General features: G+C 47.1%; 1 long non-coding RNA gene across 1 annotated transcript in view; it reads right to left on the reverse strand.

Annotated features, from left to right (window-relative positions):
* Positions 1-14,516, reverse strand: part of LOC144773946 (uncharacterized) — a 125,390-nt gene extending 110,874 nt beyond the window's left edge. The window contains exon 1 of the long non-coding RNA XR_013600079.1: positions 14,346-14,516. This is a non-coding gene — a long non-coding RNA (uncharacterized LOC144773946). The remainder of the gene's footprint in view (positions 1-14,345) is intronic.
* Positions 14,517-14,754: the final 238 nt, after the last annotated feature.

The following is a 14,754-nucleotide window of genomic DNA, read 5'->3' on the forward strand; positions in this document are numbered from 1 at the left end:
CAGGTCGAAATACCTTGATGGAGTAAGAGCTGGTCTTCCGCCCCTCCCCCTCACCCCCTCTCTTCTTCCTATGAATTCGTCTCCCGCCATCAAACGACTCGTGTCTGGAATAGCGGGGGCAAAGAGTCTTATTTGTTTCTCAAGCTAGGACATGCAAGGTGGTTGGCGAGTTTTGTTGGGTAGAGGGCAAGGCAAATGAGGACTAAAAAAGAAAAAAAGACCCTGTGCCATGCTGAATTTAAAGGGAAACTCCAAGCAGGCGGGCGAGTGCTGCGTTAGGCGGGTGGAGGATAAGCTGTGAGCGATGCTTGGGCTCATCCCGGGAAAGGCCGCGCGGGGCAGGGCGCATCCTGCAAAGTTGACATTGACGTTGATAAAATTCCACCTTTGCCTTCACTCTCACATAACTCAGCTGAGCCCTGCTAGCCCTCTCAACCTCCTGAATGAATGAGACCTAAAGGGCAGAAATTGAAACTAGTGGTGCGCGCGCACCACAGAGGGGTGGGGGCGAGGGAGCCTGTCGGTGTGTCCTAGATACCGTCGGGAATGGGCGTTGCAAAGGCGGGACATACGTCCGCCTTTGCCCAATCACATGCCTTCTTTTTTTTTTTGGATGCCAAACTGTCAGTGGCAGTGACAGTTACCCTTCACTGGACTAATATTAAGATCTTTACTGTGTGGGGATACGAAAGGGGAGGTGCTCGCCGCTATTTGGGACCTCTTTTTAATGATTTTTAGACGTTGCGGGTCACTACTCTGTGCCCAAATTGTAGGACCTGTTTTAAAAATATTAAATTACCGTTTGTTTTGCTGCTAATAAATTTGTGCCTTCCTGTTCGGTCCCGCCCCAGTCCGCCGCGTCCATTGTGGGAGTTTGCGCGGAGGGTGAAGAGTCCACCACTTCCTGTCTCCTCGGCGCTAGGGTTAGCGCTCTAGCATTCCCTATCACTTCCCATATTATGACGGCAAGTCTGCGACCGCGCAGCGGACGCGCCGAGTGCGCGCCGAAGGCGCGCACAAGGCAAGCCCGTCTGCGCCCGTCCGTGCCCGACCGTGGCCAGGGGCCATACCCCCTGTTCCTGCTCAGATCGATATAACAGTAAGGAGATGCTATACTAGAGATCAGTTGCTCTGCCTTCGTTCTACATCTAACACCGTATGTACTTACAGCGGGTTACCTGAGGATGTGGAACAGAAATGTAGGCTATGTAAGTTGGAATCGCCTTTACATCTGACGAACATAAAGGGGGCAGACCAGCTTACCATGTTGTTAGTCAACTGTCGCTCACTCAGGAAACATAGTTTAGACATTTATGATGTCCTGACTGATTTCCAGCCTGACTTGCTGTTTCTTACAGAGACATGGCTGGACGAGGCTTCGGCGCCGGAGATTCTTGAAGCCCTGCCTCCTGCCTACAGCCTATTGAGAATTGATAGAGTGACCCAAAGAGGGGGGGGGGGTTGCTATGGTGTATAATACTAAGCTTGTGTGCTCATTAGAGCAAGTAAAAATTAATAATTGTGAAGCCGGCCTTTTTTCTATTAAGGTGTCCCCTGAATGCATAATTATGGGTTATCTCCTATATCGTCCCCCCGGGAGAAGTAAGCAGTTTGTGGAAAGCTTATTGGAATCGGTAGTACAACCGGCCCTACGCTATAAGAAATTCTTGATTTTGGGTGACCTCAATATACATTTTGAGGATGCTACCTGTGCTGTGGCACAGTCTCTAATTGTCTCATTAAACTCACTGATGCTCAAGCTCTTAGGTAAAATGCCGACTCACCAAGCGGGTCATCTTTTAGATCCCATATTTGCTAATTGGAATGGGGTAAGGGTGCTAAATCCTATTAGGACTTTGTGGTCGGATCATCACCTTGTTCCATTCACAATAACAGATGGGTCAGTAAGAACAACTTGCACTAAATCTATCTATTCCAAACGTAGGAATTGGAACAAATTTACCCAAAAGGCATTTGAAGATATTCTATTGCAGGATAAGCCCCCGCTTAGTAATACCTTTAGAAAGGCATGGAGGGAGTTCGAACAATGGATATCGAAGGCACTAGATAGGGTGGCCCCAAGGACCTCAAAAGCCCCTGCACATAAGACTAGGTCGGCCCCGTGGTATACGGATGAACTGCACATGGTCAAAGCCAGATGTAAAAGATCTGAACGTCTGTGGCGCAGGGACTATGACCCAGCCTGTAAAGAGGCATACAGGTTGAGTGTGAAGGAGTACCACGGTGAGATCAACAAGGCCAAGAGAATATTTATCCAAGGGAGAATAGATTCCTCGGTAAACTCTTCCAAAGAGCTCTTTTTAATATATAAAGAGCTCACGGTGCCTACACGGGTAGAAACTAAAGATCTCTATTCCACGGAGATATGCGAATCTATCGCAGATCATTTTGTGAACAAAGTGGAACAGATTTATAAGTCCTTTCAGCAGGATCCAGTTGATAGTAACTTTATGGGGGATAGTGGCCAGACATCTACTAAGAAAGCTCATCTTAGGGAATTCATGGTCCCCCCTAGGGAGGAACTGATAAACCTCATCATGAGTATTCAGTCAGGATCCCCTTTAGATGTGGTTCAGCCCAAAATCCTTAAAGAGCAGGTCCATCTCCTGTGGAAATACATCAGTAATTTGGTGTCCCTTTCATTTCAAGAAAGACATGTGCCTGAGGATTGGAAACTGGCACAGGTAGTTCCCATTAAAAAAAAGGCTAATTTGAATATTTCCCAAATGGATAACCTTCGGCCCATTTCTCTTCTTCCTTTCTGTGCGAAGGTGGTGGAAAAACTGGTGAATAACCAGCTGGTCAAATTTGTGGAGGATAATCAACTCCTGCACACCTCCCAGTTTGGTTTTAGGGCTAAACATTCAACTGAGACTGCCCTCCTCTCCTCAACAGAGATGCTTCGTCAGATAGTTGATGAAGGACAGACCGCCGCTTTAATATTGCTGGACTTAAGTGCGGCATTCGATACTGTGTCGCACTCTAAACTCCTGGCTAGTTTGAGTGAGTTGGGGATTGAGGGGCCAGCCTTTGAATGGATGGTCTCTTTCTTGGCGGACAGAAAATTCCAAATACACTGTCCCCCCTTCAGATCCACGTCCCGTATTTTAAAACAAGGGGTCAATTTTGAGCCCTACGTTATTTAATCTTTATATGGAACCCCTGGCCAGGATGGTGGAGTCCCATGGGGTGGACATTGTATCTTATGCGGATGATACGCAACTGGTGGTTACTCTATCTCACAACCCAGTTGAGACGGCGGATAATTTCTCCGCATGTCTGTCATCTCTAGCAGATTGGATGAAGGGCAATTGCCTCCGCCTTAATGGCAATAAGACTGAACTTTTGGTGATTGGTTCATCTCCATCCATTTGGTCATCCGCGTGGTGGCCTATGGAATTGGGCCCGATACCTGTCCCCTCTGATACAGTGAAGAACTTGGTTGTTCTGCTGGACAACAATCTCTCGTACTCTCAACACATTGCCAAGATAGCAGGGAAATGCTATGGCATATTAAAGATCCTACGTAAGATCTTGGATCTCTTACCTATTATAGCTAGGAAAACACTAGTGCATGCCTTGGTCACTTCCCACCTTGATTATGGGAATTCCGTGCTGTGTGGCCTCAGTAATAAGGGCCTGCACCAGTTGCAATGTGTGCAAAATGCGGCGGCCAGGCTGGTTCTAAAGCTGCCTAGGAACTTCTCGGGGAAAGGTGCGTTACAGACCTTGCACTGGCTCCCCGTGAGAGAACGTATTCGGTTTAAGACCTTGTGCATAAGTCATCGGATTGCTCATGGCAAGGGCCCGACGCATTTGCATAGGTTACTTACCATATATCGCCCGAATAGTCTTCTAGGATCTATGGGCAGTATGCAGTTTTCTGTCCCCCGCATATATAAATCACGGATGGGTGGGCGCTCTTTCAGGTTCTTGGCAAGTAAGCAGTGGAATGATCTTCCCATGGAGCTTCGTATGGAACCATCGGAAACGAGGTTCCGACAGAAACTCAAAACGTATTTGTTCCCTGCACTTTAACTTCTTTTTAGCTCTTCTCCCCCCTTCCCGTTCTGCTTTCCGTGTAGGTGATGATCTTGTTTTTTATTCTAGTAGGACTGCATCCTAGCGCGGAGACGCTCTGTTGTAGTGTATTCAGGCGCTTAATAAATGTTTTTATTATTATTATTATTATTAAAACACGCGAAAGCCAATGCCTGACTGCGAAAGGCTGATCACACGCAGGAGCGAGTGGTCAGCTTTCAAAACCCCATACAAAAGGGCTCTTGCTGCGCACTGCAACGCAGGTGCAAACCCTAAAAACAGGTTTCTTGGTACTACATATTTCCATTTTTTAGGTCGTGCCTGCGATTGCAGGGGCGAAAGCCCCTGCTGTCGCAAAGCGATCTATTGTAATCATTTCAGTCGTTTTCCCCTTCAAGGACTAGGCAGAGACAACAGGCTGTCACGCGCACGCAGCCGGCCGGAATCGGATTAGGTCACGCGCTCCGATCCCGGCCGGCTGTTCACAACACATGCACACGCAGGCACAGGCAGGCACACACGCAGGCACAGGCAGGCACACACGCAGGCACAGGCAGGCACACACGCAGGCACAGGCAGGCACACACGCAGGCACACACAACACACACACACAGACAGACGCACGCACACACATCCCCCTCCCCCCAACTCACCGGGCTCTTTTAGTGTGTTCCGTGTCTCTGTCTCTCGTCAGCCAGGGGGTCAGTCTCGATCCTCGATCTCCCTCCGCAGCGCTGGTCTTCACCCAGGCCCCCTCCTGGGACCCAGGACTTCAGATTCCGCACTCCGCTTTGGCACCGGGGCTCCGAGCGCGCATGCGCGGGCAGCCCCCGCCCTCTCACGCTCAGCCCGGGCTGCTTGCGGTTTCGTAGGTGAGTGATGTCATCGCTTTGGCCATTATGTCTGAGTGTATTTTTCAAACTTGTCTTTGCTATTCGTGTTTTTGCAGCGACGACTTTCAGTGTCTGCTTGTTTAGAATACTGCACAACATGAGCATATGCACATTCCTTAGTGCTACTCGTTCTTCTGTGTTGTGCTTTTAGTATTGTTTAAAAAGTGCTCCACATTGTGGCAAAGCATAGGAGACGAACAATGAAGTTTTTTTGCATACTTCTATGCTGCAGTGGCCATGATTCTTTTTATTGATTTGTAACACACCCACTCATCAGCCGAATAATACGTAGGCACAAGCTGACCGCCCTTGCAATGTCACTAGACGGCAGATGTTCGTGTAGCACTAAGGGAGTTTGTCTATAAATCCGCAAGATCGAGGATCCGCACACTTCAACTGTGATCACCCTCTGCTTTAAGTCTGTTTATAGGTAGCTCTTTTAATAGAGCTTTAGTTGCTTAGCCAGTTCCTGTTCTCTATTGCTGGGCCTCCTTTGAAATGCATAAAAAACTGTTTGTACATCTGAAAAATGTACTATAAATGCACATTTAATTATTTCTCATCCATACGTTATATACGCGATGTGTGAATAACCGATTTTTTTAAACAATATTATTCACTGCAGTGGACTTATTTTATTGGTTTGGTCACCGCTATAGTGATTACACAAGCCTTTTGACCTAGCCAATGCTTGTTGATGATTTTAAATACTTCAGGAAAGCAGAAGTGATATTTAGGGGGCGCCATTGCGCTTGTGCTGCCATGGCAAACCAATTATTTACCTTTTCATCGAAATGTTTGGAATCTGATTGACATTCATGCATAATTAAGGTAAGATTTTTCAAGCATATAGTGGAGAGGAGTTGGGTATCTGGGCAGTTTAGGATAACCGTGAAATGGTGTTAACCAAAAGAAGGTGATTGAAAACTGTAAAGCTGGGTAGATTCTCTGTCCCTTAAGCAGACCTCAGTTGTCGAACCTCTGCGTCCGTGTTTACCCATCCTGCATGATGCAGGGCCCCTTTAGTCATCTGACTGCAGAGTGACTTAGCGTTGTGAGGGTCGTGGCTAATGGCCCGGTTAGCTATGCCATCATCTTGATGGAGGAAGATTAAAGTGCCAGGTTGTCTTAATGCCTGCACCCCTACTGCACTGGTCGAGAAAGTTCCCAAAGTAATAAGAAGACGCAAACTTCTCGTTGTTGGGTAGTACTGGTGCCCTTTTCCACAAGAGTACATTTGAACTATTCAGATCATTTTACTATTTTTGCACATAAGTTGCTATCTCATAACAGCTTCTCCCACTATATTCTCAAAGCCCTGTGTGAAAAGTCTCCCTTTATTTACTTCTGCTTGATTCCTCTCCTTTCTTTCTTCAGAATTACTCTCTCCTTACATTCCTTCCTCTGTATGCCTTCTATTTCTGAGTATAGCCTCCTTTCAGTCTCATGCATGTCTACCATAATGCTTATTATTGTAATTGGCCGATACCTCACTTCAAAGATCATAAACTCTTCTATAAAACCATTTCCGTGTAATCTAACATTGCCTAATCTCAGCCAGCCTATCTAGCTCACCAGCCATTCACCTAAAAACACATACTACTAAAGTAACCTCTAACCCTGGATTCCGGAGTAGCATGCTACTCACTGTAAAGTGCTTCAAATCTGAACAATGCAAACATTCACCCCCAGTCACAAAGGTCTGGGTTTAATGCATCATTCTTTTGCTCACCGCACCACCCCAGTGGATTAAACCCAGATCCTTCTGACTGGGGGTGAATGTTTGCATTGTTCAGCATTCCGTCCATCATTTGTTCCTTTTGATCATGTGATTGGTGTCAAGAGAACTAAAAAACTGAAGCTGGTAGCAGGGAATTTTCAGACCGTGAATAGAGGTGGGAATTAAATGGGTAGTTACGTACACCTATAAAAAACAAGCATTAAAAATGCAATAGTTCTCGCCTTTTATTAAGTTAAAGCCATTTGCTTTGCTATACAATACCATTAGCAAAGCAAATGGCTTTAACTTAACCAAAGGCGAGACCTGTTGCATTTTCAATGCTTGCTCTCGTTTCTGCTGTTCCCACGTATTTTCCTTCTACTTTCTTTCATTTTTCTTTTCATTGTTGGTTGTTTCTTGTTCCCTCATACTTTCTCTTTTTGTTATTCGTTTGTATTTTTCCTTTCCTGCTTCCTTATCCTCTCCTATTTTCCTTTTTCTCTTTCTTTTTTTGCTTTTTCTTTCCTTTGCTCTGGGTTTCCTTGTTTTTTCACATTTCTCTTTGTCATGCATTTTATCTTGGTTTCTTTTGTTTTTCTATGTATTTGTTCCCTCATCTTTTGTTTATTCTTTCTTTCATTATTAGTGTTGTATCTTTGTTGGCGCTTCATATTTCTGTTTTTAATCGTTCACTTTTTTCTTGTACCCTTTCGGATTTTTTATTGCATTTCTTTCTTACTTTTTGTTTGCCTTCACAAGTTTTCAATTTTTAGGTCCCACATACAGATAACTTTTACCTGTTGTCGAAAGACCTCTTATGAACCATACTCAAAATTTACAGTTTTCTTAGAGCCTCACCATTGGTCGGTTTTCTTGCTACTCTTATTTGTTTGCTTCTTATTCAGTGGCTTTTCTTCCTCCTCTTATTTGCCCCTGCCTTGGTCAAAGCTTCTTTACCATTTTTTTATGGGATGGCTGTATTTTTCCACTGCTCACATTCAGGATACTATTTTGTTTTTTTTGTTTAAGCACTCAATAAGGATTCATTCTGTCCTGCTTTCGCCACCTCAAATACCCACTTATGGCATCTTATCTTATGTGCTTTAAGTTGCATTGTTCCTCCCCACACCCAAACACCGAACACCCAAAGCTCATCCATTCATTCGCCGACCCAGGATTTTTTTTTTCCCTCTCAGCTTGACTCTTCTTCTCAAACTCCTTGTTGTTCCCCCTTTCCTCTGCTCACTCACCCCCACATTGACAGGTCACTCATCTTCTCTGTTGCTGCGCCACCTACTCCCCAATGCTCTCCCAACATTGCAATTTTTTTTGTTGATTTTTACCGCCTCCTGTCGAGACTCTATCTTATTTTTGTTAATATGTTTTATGGGCACAGAAGCTGCCATTTGTTGCCAGGCTGTTTTGATAAAAAAACATTTTTTTTCTAAGTGATTTTGCACATGTAACTTTTTTTATTCATATTTGCTGCTCCAAATGGCATCCTCCATCTTGGAGCAATAAATAAAAGAATGATTAAAATGACATCCACATCATTCTATTGGCGCACACAAGAGTGGTGACACATCTGCATGCGTCTTCAAACATGCTCATGCATAAGAAATGACACACCCACCAGCTATCTGCGTTTACATCCTCATGCCTTTTTCTTTTCTTTCTTTTTTTAAAGATGCTGTACAGTGAAAAATACAAAACAAAGTACAAAAAAGTGTTTAATGTAATACTTTATTTAATTTCAGCCACTGGTAATTACTCGAAGCCTGTGGGCGCATCTCAGCCTTTGTTTATTGGCTAACCAGCCAAAAAAATGATGGACCTGGATGCGCCCACGGGCCTTGAGTAATCACCATTGGCTGTGATTAAATCGAGCATATCATTAAAACCTCACTTTACCATCTCATACCACCTTAGATTACACCCAGCTATATGCAAATCAGCCTCGGTCCTGCTGCTATACGAACCATCCAACTCGAACTGCCATGCCAGGTCCTCCCTGACCCAGAACTCGATTAACTCAAGACTGTTTTCAATGTATTGGGCTTCTTCAGTCAGATGCCGCTTGGTTTCAGTGGCACAGTCAGCATGAGACCTATGTCTGAGCATACCCCTTGCATTTAGGGATTCACAATGAAAAAAGAAACAAGATGTTTGGAATGCGGCCTGAAGGATCATAAGTGGCCGAGATTAATTCAAGCATTGCTTCAATACCCTTGCTGCTTTAGCAGGAGATGCCCTTGGTGCGACAACTATGCCCTGACGTGGGTCCCATGTTCATTGTGTCATAAGATTCAAGCCTCACCTCACTGGGAAGACCTAAGTATGTTGAAACCAATGTGTGGTTGATTATGTTTTAAATCTGGAGGGTACCTAGCAGATTGGGCTTGACTGTTTCTAATTTGGAGCTGGACCAAGAGGCGGGTCTCTGTCTAGAGTAGCACAGATTGTAAAAAACGATGGTCTGCAATGTGATCCCAAGCAATGGCCAGTGGCCGAGAATGATTTAGGCATGCCTTCCATCACCTTGCTGTTTTTGCCGTACAGCGACTCCAAAAAAGCATTTCTTTCTTGTTGATTTGTACACAGCATCGGCCAAAAACTTTAACAAAGCCAGTAGGTCAAAAAATCGCAACCTATTGGCTTTTGCCAATATATGTTTTTGCTTATATCTACCCCTTTTTCCGTTACTCCTTTTTAGGTCTAGCTGGTTCGCACTGCGTCCAGCGAAGCATCTTTTGTTACTCACTTCCTGGGAATGTGAGACAGGGGATGGGCACGCGCAGGAGAATCCCCATGTGAGCGCGCACGTTCACCCACACGCCGTGCACATCTCCTGTCCTACGTTGGCAGCAAGTGGATAACACACAGACACACACGCGTGCATGCACACACACGCAGGCACACACACGCGCACACACACACACACGCATGCACACACACGCAGGCACACACACGCGCGCACACACACACACATCCACACCCTATAACTAAGCCCCGCCCACCCCACTCACCGGGCTACAGGTTCCGTCACGCGGGGCTTCCCTCACTTGCATCGGCGACCTCTGCTTCTCCTACGTGCCTACAGCGTTTCACAGCCTCCCCTGGGGCGGGACTTCCTCCTGCCCTTCTCGTCCAGTCACTTAGTGGGCGCGTGCTTCCCGCAAAAGGCGGAAGTCCCGCCCCAGGGGAGGCTGTGAAACGCTGTAGAACAGCACAATAACAACCTGGGTGCATGTTTGTTTCTATTCTCAGGAGAAGAGCAGGGCCTGGGGGTCCCAGATGAGGAGAAACGATGCAGTTTCTCACTTATCTATGAAGATGTATTTAAAATGCAGCAGTAGGGTTAGTGTTAGCCACGCTGCGGGAGGGTCAAGAGTCTGTGGCGCACTCGGTGTTGAGCAAGCGGTGATCCTGACACCAAGATGAAACACAGACTATTAGATTATTCGGTACTGAGATGAGGTAACTATCAGACGAAGACAACGCAACTCCTTCCTTGCCCAGACTGTCGTGAACCAGAAGGCACAAAGAAACACAACTGAAGACGGATGTTGGGCACTCTACTAAGAGTCGGTGCACCTGATGCAGATGCAGAAAGCACTATGAAAGGTTTGTGTGAATTGCTAAGAGAGGCGCTACACTCCTCTAATGATATGATTATCTCCTTTTCTGTTACGGTCACCATACCAGTCGTCCTTCTATTCCCACTTGATATTTTAGCCCCCATCTCTCTGCAATGGCAAAGTCTGTGCAGCGATTGTGAGAACAGATTCGAGTAGCCATCACTAATGCAGCCGATGCGAGGTTCTTAATATGAGAAAGATTTGGCAACCACTTTCCATTTTTTAAAACAATTTTTTTGTTTTTGGAACAGTTCAAACAAATAGCAGCACAGTTCAAGCAGTAAGAGCCACTTGTCAAAGTGTTTTCAAACTTAAATATCTGTATCATACTTGTGAACCCAGAAAATACGCATAACCACAGACACTAAAGTTCAGGATTTGATTTAGCATCCACAAGCCCATGACAATATTCCCACAGTTTATCCTAGATCTTGGCATGCTTTCTGGGGCAACCTCTCGCTCTATCCACCAGCACCTCCTTTCTGGCACAAAAGTCCATGCCTCTGGTCTAGTCAGCCACCGTGGGGTCCATCTCGTCCCATAAATGTTTAGCAATTTCTCTTTTGGCGATGAGCAGGCCCAATACAGCCATGGTTCTAGCATAGCGTGACTCTCCACATTCGTCCATTACCTCAAGGAGCATCACATGCGGGTCAAAGTATATTGTTCTGCCCACCACGTCTCCAAATATTTGCTCCATCTTTTGCCAATATTGTAATATCACTGACCATTCCCAGATTACTAGAGAATATGTGCCCCCAAGACTCTACATCTCATGCACTGAGCATCCTGTGCTCAACCCATCTCTCAGAGTCAGCATGGTTAGTAGGAGAATATATGGAAATACGTAAATCGGATAAGGCAGAGCTCAAGGTATAGCACCAGAATCCTGGCAGTCATCTTAGTCTCTGTCCAAGCATCATCATCATCTGGGGTCCCAAAATCTTTTTCCCACTTAGCTTTTAGCACACTGCTGCACGCCACACACTGCAGCACGCCTCACACTGCTGCACGCCTCACACTGTTGCATGCCTCACACTGCTGCACGCCTCACACTGCTGCACGCCACACACTGCTGCACGCCTCACACTGCAGCATGCCTCACACTGCTGCACGCCTCACACTGCTGCACGCCACACACTGCTGCACGCCTCACATTGCTGCACGCCTCACACTGCTGCACGCCTCACACTGCTGCACGCCACACACTGCTGCACGCCACACTGCTGCACGCCTCACACTGCTGCGTGCCTCATACTGCTGCACGCCACACACTGCTGCACGCCTCACACTACTGCACGCTGCACGCCACACACTGCTGCACGCCTCACACTGCTGCACACCTCACACTGCTGCACGCTACACACTGCTGCACGCTACACACTGCTGCATGCCTCACACTGCTGCACATCTCACACTGCTGCACGCCTCACATTGCTGCACTCCTCACACTGCTGCATGCTGCACACTGCCGCACGCCTTACACTGCTGCCCGCCTCACACTGCTGCACACTGTTGCATTACTCACACTGCTGCACGCTGCACACTGCTGCACACCTCACACTGCTGCACTCCTCACACTGATGCATGCCTCACACTGCTGCACGCCTCACACTGCTTCACGCCTCATACTGCTGCACGCCTCACACTGCTGCATGCTGCACACTGCTGCATTCCTCATACTGCTGCATACTGCACACTGCCACACGTCTCACACGGCTGCCCGCATCACACTGCTGCCCGCCTCACACTGCTGCACACTGCTGCATGCCGCACACTGCTGCACACCTCACTGCTGCACGCCTCACACTGCTGCACGCCTCACACTGCTGCATGCCTCACACTGCTGCACGCTTCACATTGCTGCATGCTGCACACTGCTGCATTACTCATACTGCTGCATTACTCACACTGCTGCACGCCTCACACTGCTGCATTACTGACACTGCTGCATGCCTCACACTGCTGCATTACTCACACTGCTGCACGCCTCGCACTGCTGCACGCCACACACTGCTGCACACCACACACTGCTGCACACCACACACTGCTGCACGCCACACACTGCTGCACGCCTCACACTGCTGCACGCCTCACACTGCTGCACGCTGCACTACTCACACTGCTGCATGCTGCATACTACAACACGCTTCACACTGTTGCACGCCTCACACTGCTGCACGCCTCACACTACTGCATGCCTCACACTGCTGCACGCTGCACACTGCTGCATTACTCACACTGCTGCATTACTCACACTGCTGAATTACTGCATTACTCACACTGCTGCATTACTCACATTGCTGCACGCCACACATTACTGCACGCCACACACTGCTGCACGCCTCACAACACCACCACATCACTCAGGGACACCACCACATCACTCTGGGATACCACCACATCACTCTGGGACACCACCACATCACTTTGGGGCATCACTCAGGGGCACCACAACATCACTCAGGGGCATCACTCAGGGCCACCACCACATCACTCAGGGGCATCACTCAGGGCCACCACCACATCACTCAGGGACATCACTCAGGGACACAACCACATCACTCAGGGGCACCACCACATCACTCAGGGGCATCACTCAGGGGCACCACCACATCACTCAGGGAACACCACCACATCACTCACGGAACACCACCACATCACTCACGGAACACCACCACATCACTCACGGAACACCACCACATCACTCTGGGACACCACCACATCACTCAGCCCAACCACAACAGCATCACTCAACACCACAACAGCACTTGCTTGCTACCAACAAGCATTGCCATTGCCAATAGGACTCGCATTAGGAAAGTGTAAGCTATTGGCTTTGTGAATAACAATGCTATTAATTTATATATTTTCAAAGCCAACACATATTAAAAAAATGTCATTTACAGTACCAATAGCTCACACTTTCCTAATGCGAGACCTATTGCATTGCAAATGCTTGTTGTCATTACTTTTGCTTTCTTCCTGTCCACTATTTTCACATTGTTTTATTTCATTTGTTTCTCATTCTCTCATATTTTCCATTTTTTGTTTGCTTTATTTTCTTGTTTAGTTGATTTGAAAATTGAAAATTGAAAACGCTGCTGTTCCCAAAATAAAGTCCCCTCTCCCCTCTGGCCTCCACAAATGCTACAGCGCGGGGATGCCTCCGGGTCACCAGGCGCTCTATAAATCGCTAAATAAATAAAATAAATACATTTGTGGCTTTTATTTCCAAAATCCGCTCACCCACTTGCCCTTTGCAGTGCTTTCTTATATTTCCCTATCTCTCTTTCCTTTTCCTTTCCCCTTTTGTACATGTCTTCCTCTTCCCTTCTCCTCTTCCTAAGTTCCTTCTCATCCACCTCTCCCCTTTTTGCTCTTGTTTCTTCCTTTTTTGCCATACTCTTTCCATCCTGCCTATCTACCCCTACTTCTGTTTTTCTTCCATCTTCTATTCCTTCTTTCTAGTAACTTTTCTCCTTCTGTCCCTGTTTTACGCCCTTCTCCGTGTGCCATCCTTCTTTTCAATTACCTCTCTTCCCGCCTTCCCACTTCATGTGTATGCCCTTTTCTTACCTCGCACCTCACCTTCATTTCTTTGTATTATTGTTTCATTCTTTTAATTCGATTCCTAGCACCCTTACCATTCCACTTCCAATCTTACACTTTCCCCCTCAATTGTTTTTGTCTCTTCTGCTCTCAATACCCATTCCTCACACACTTTTCCTTCTATATCGTTATTTTTCTGGTCTACCTTTCTTCATTCGTTCCCCTTTTTATTTTCCCTTCTTATTTTCCCTTCTTTCCGTCTTTCTTTTTCTCTACTTCACTTCAATCGTTAAAATCCTCCTGAATGTGCATTCTCTTTTTCTGGCCCCACTCTGAGAATCATTTACGGGTTCTAGGCTTCACCCCCCTGGGTTCCATGCCCTCCATTCACCCCCTTGTGGCCTTCCTTATAGCAGGTGAAACGGGACCCTGCCCCGGGAGGCAGGTTGTCTTTGTTTGGCTCCTGTCTCATGTGATTACCTTTTATGCCGCTTTCTTTCACCGCCTTTCCCATTATCCTGCCTGTTTCCTCTTTAGCTGCTCCTGTTCCTTCATTTTCCACCCTGCTGGCTTCGATTCCCGCCTCCCTCGTGCACGGCGCACGTGCGCTCACGTTCTTCCTCAGAAGTCCCCTGGCGCCACGGAGGTCGCCCCCAATCGGCGCCTGTACACAGAAGGCTGCCCTCGTCTAAATAACTCTGCCCCCGGCCTTCAGCGCGCGCCTGGGCGTAATGAGCCAATCACCGGCTGCGCGCGACCTCTTACGTCCTCGGCATAATGATCTCATTGGGTGGGGAAGCGCGGCCGGGGTCTTGGGCGCCACAGCAGTCTCTTAGACCTACGCCATGACATTTTTACTGGAGGGCTAAAAAAATAAAACGATGGGAGC

The sequence above is a fragment of the Lissotriton helveticus genome, chromosome 1_1 (genome assembly GCF_964261635.1).
Source record: "Lissotriton helveticus chromosome 1_1, aLisHel1.1, whole genome shotgun sequence".
NCBI classification, from domain to species: domain Eukaryota; kingdom Metazoa; phylum Chordata; class Amphibia; order Caudata; family Salamandridae; genus Lissotriton; species Lissotriton helveticus.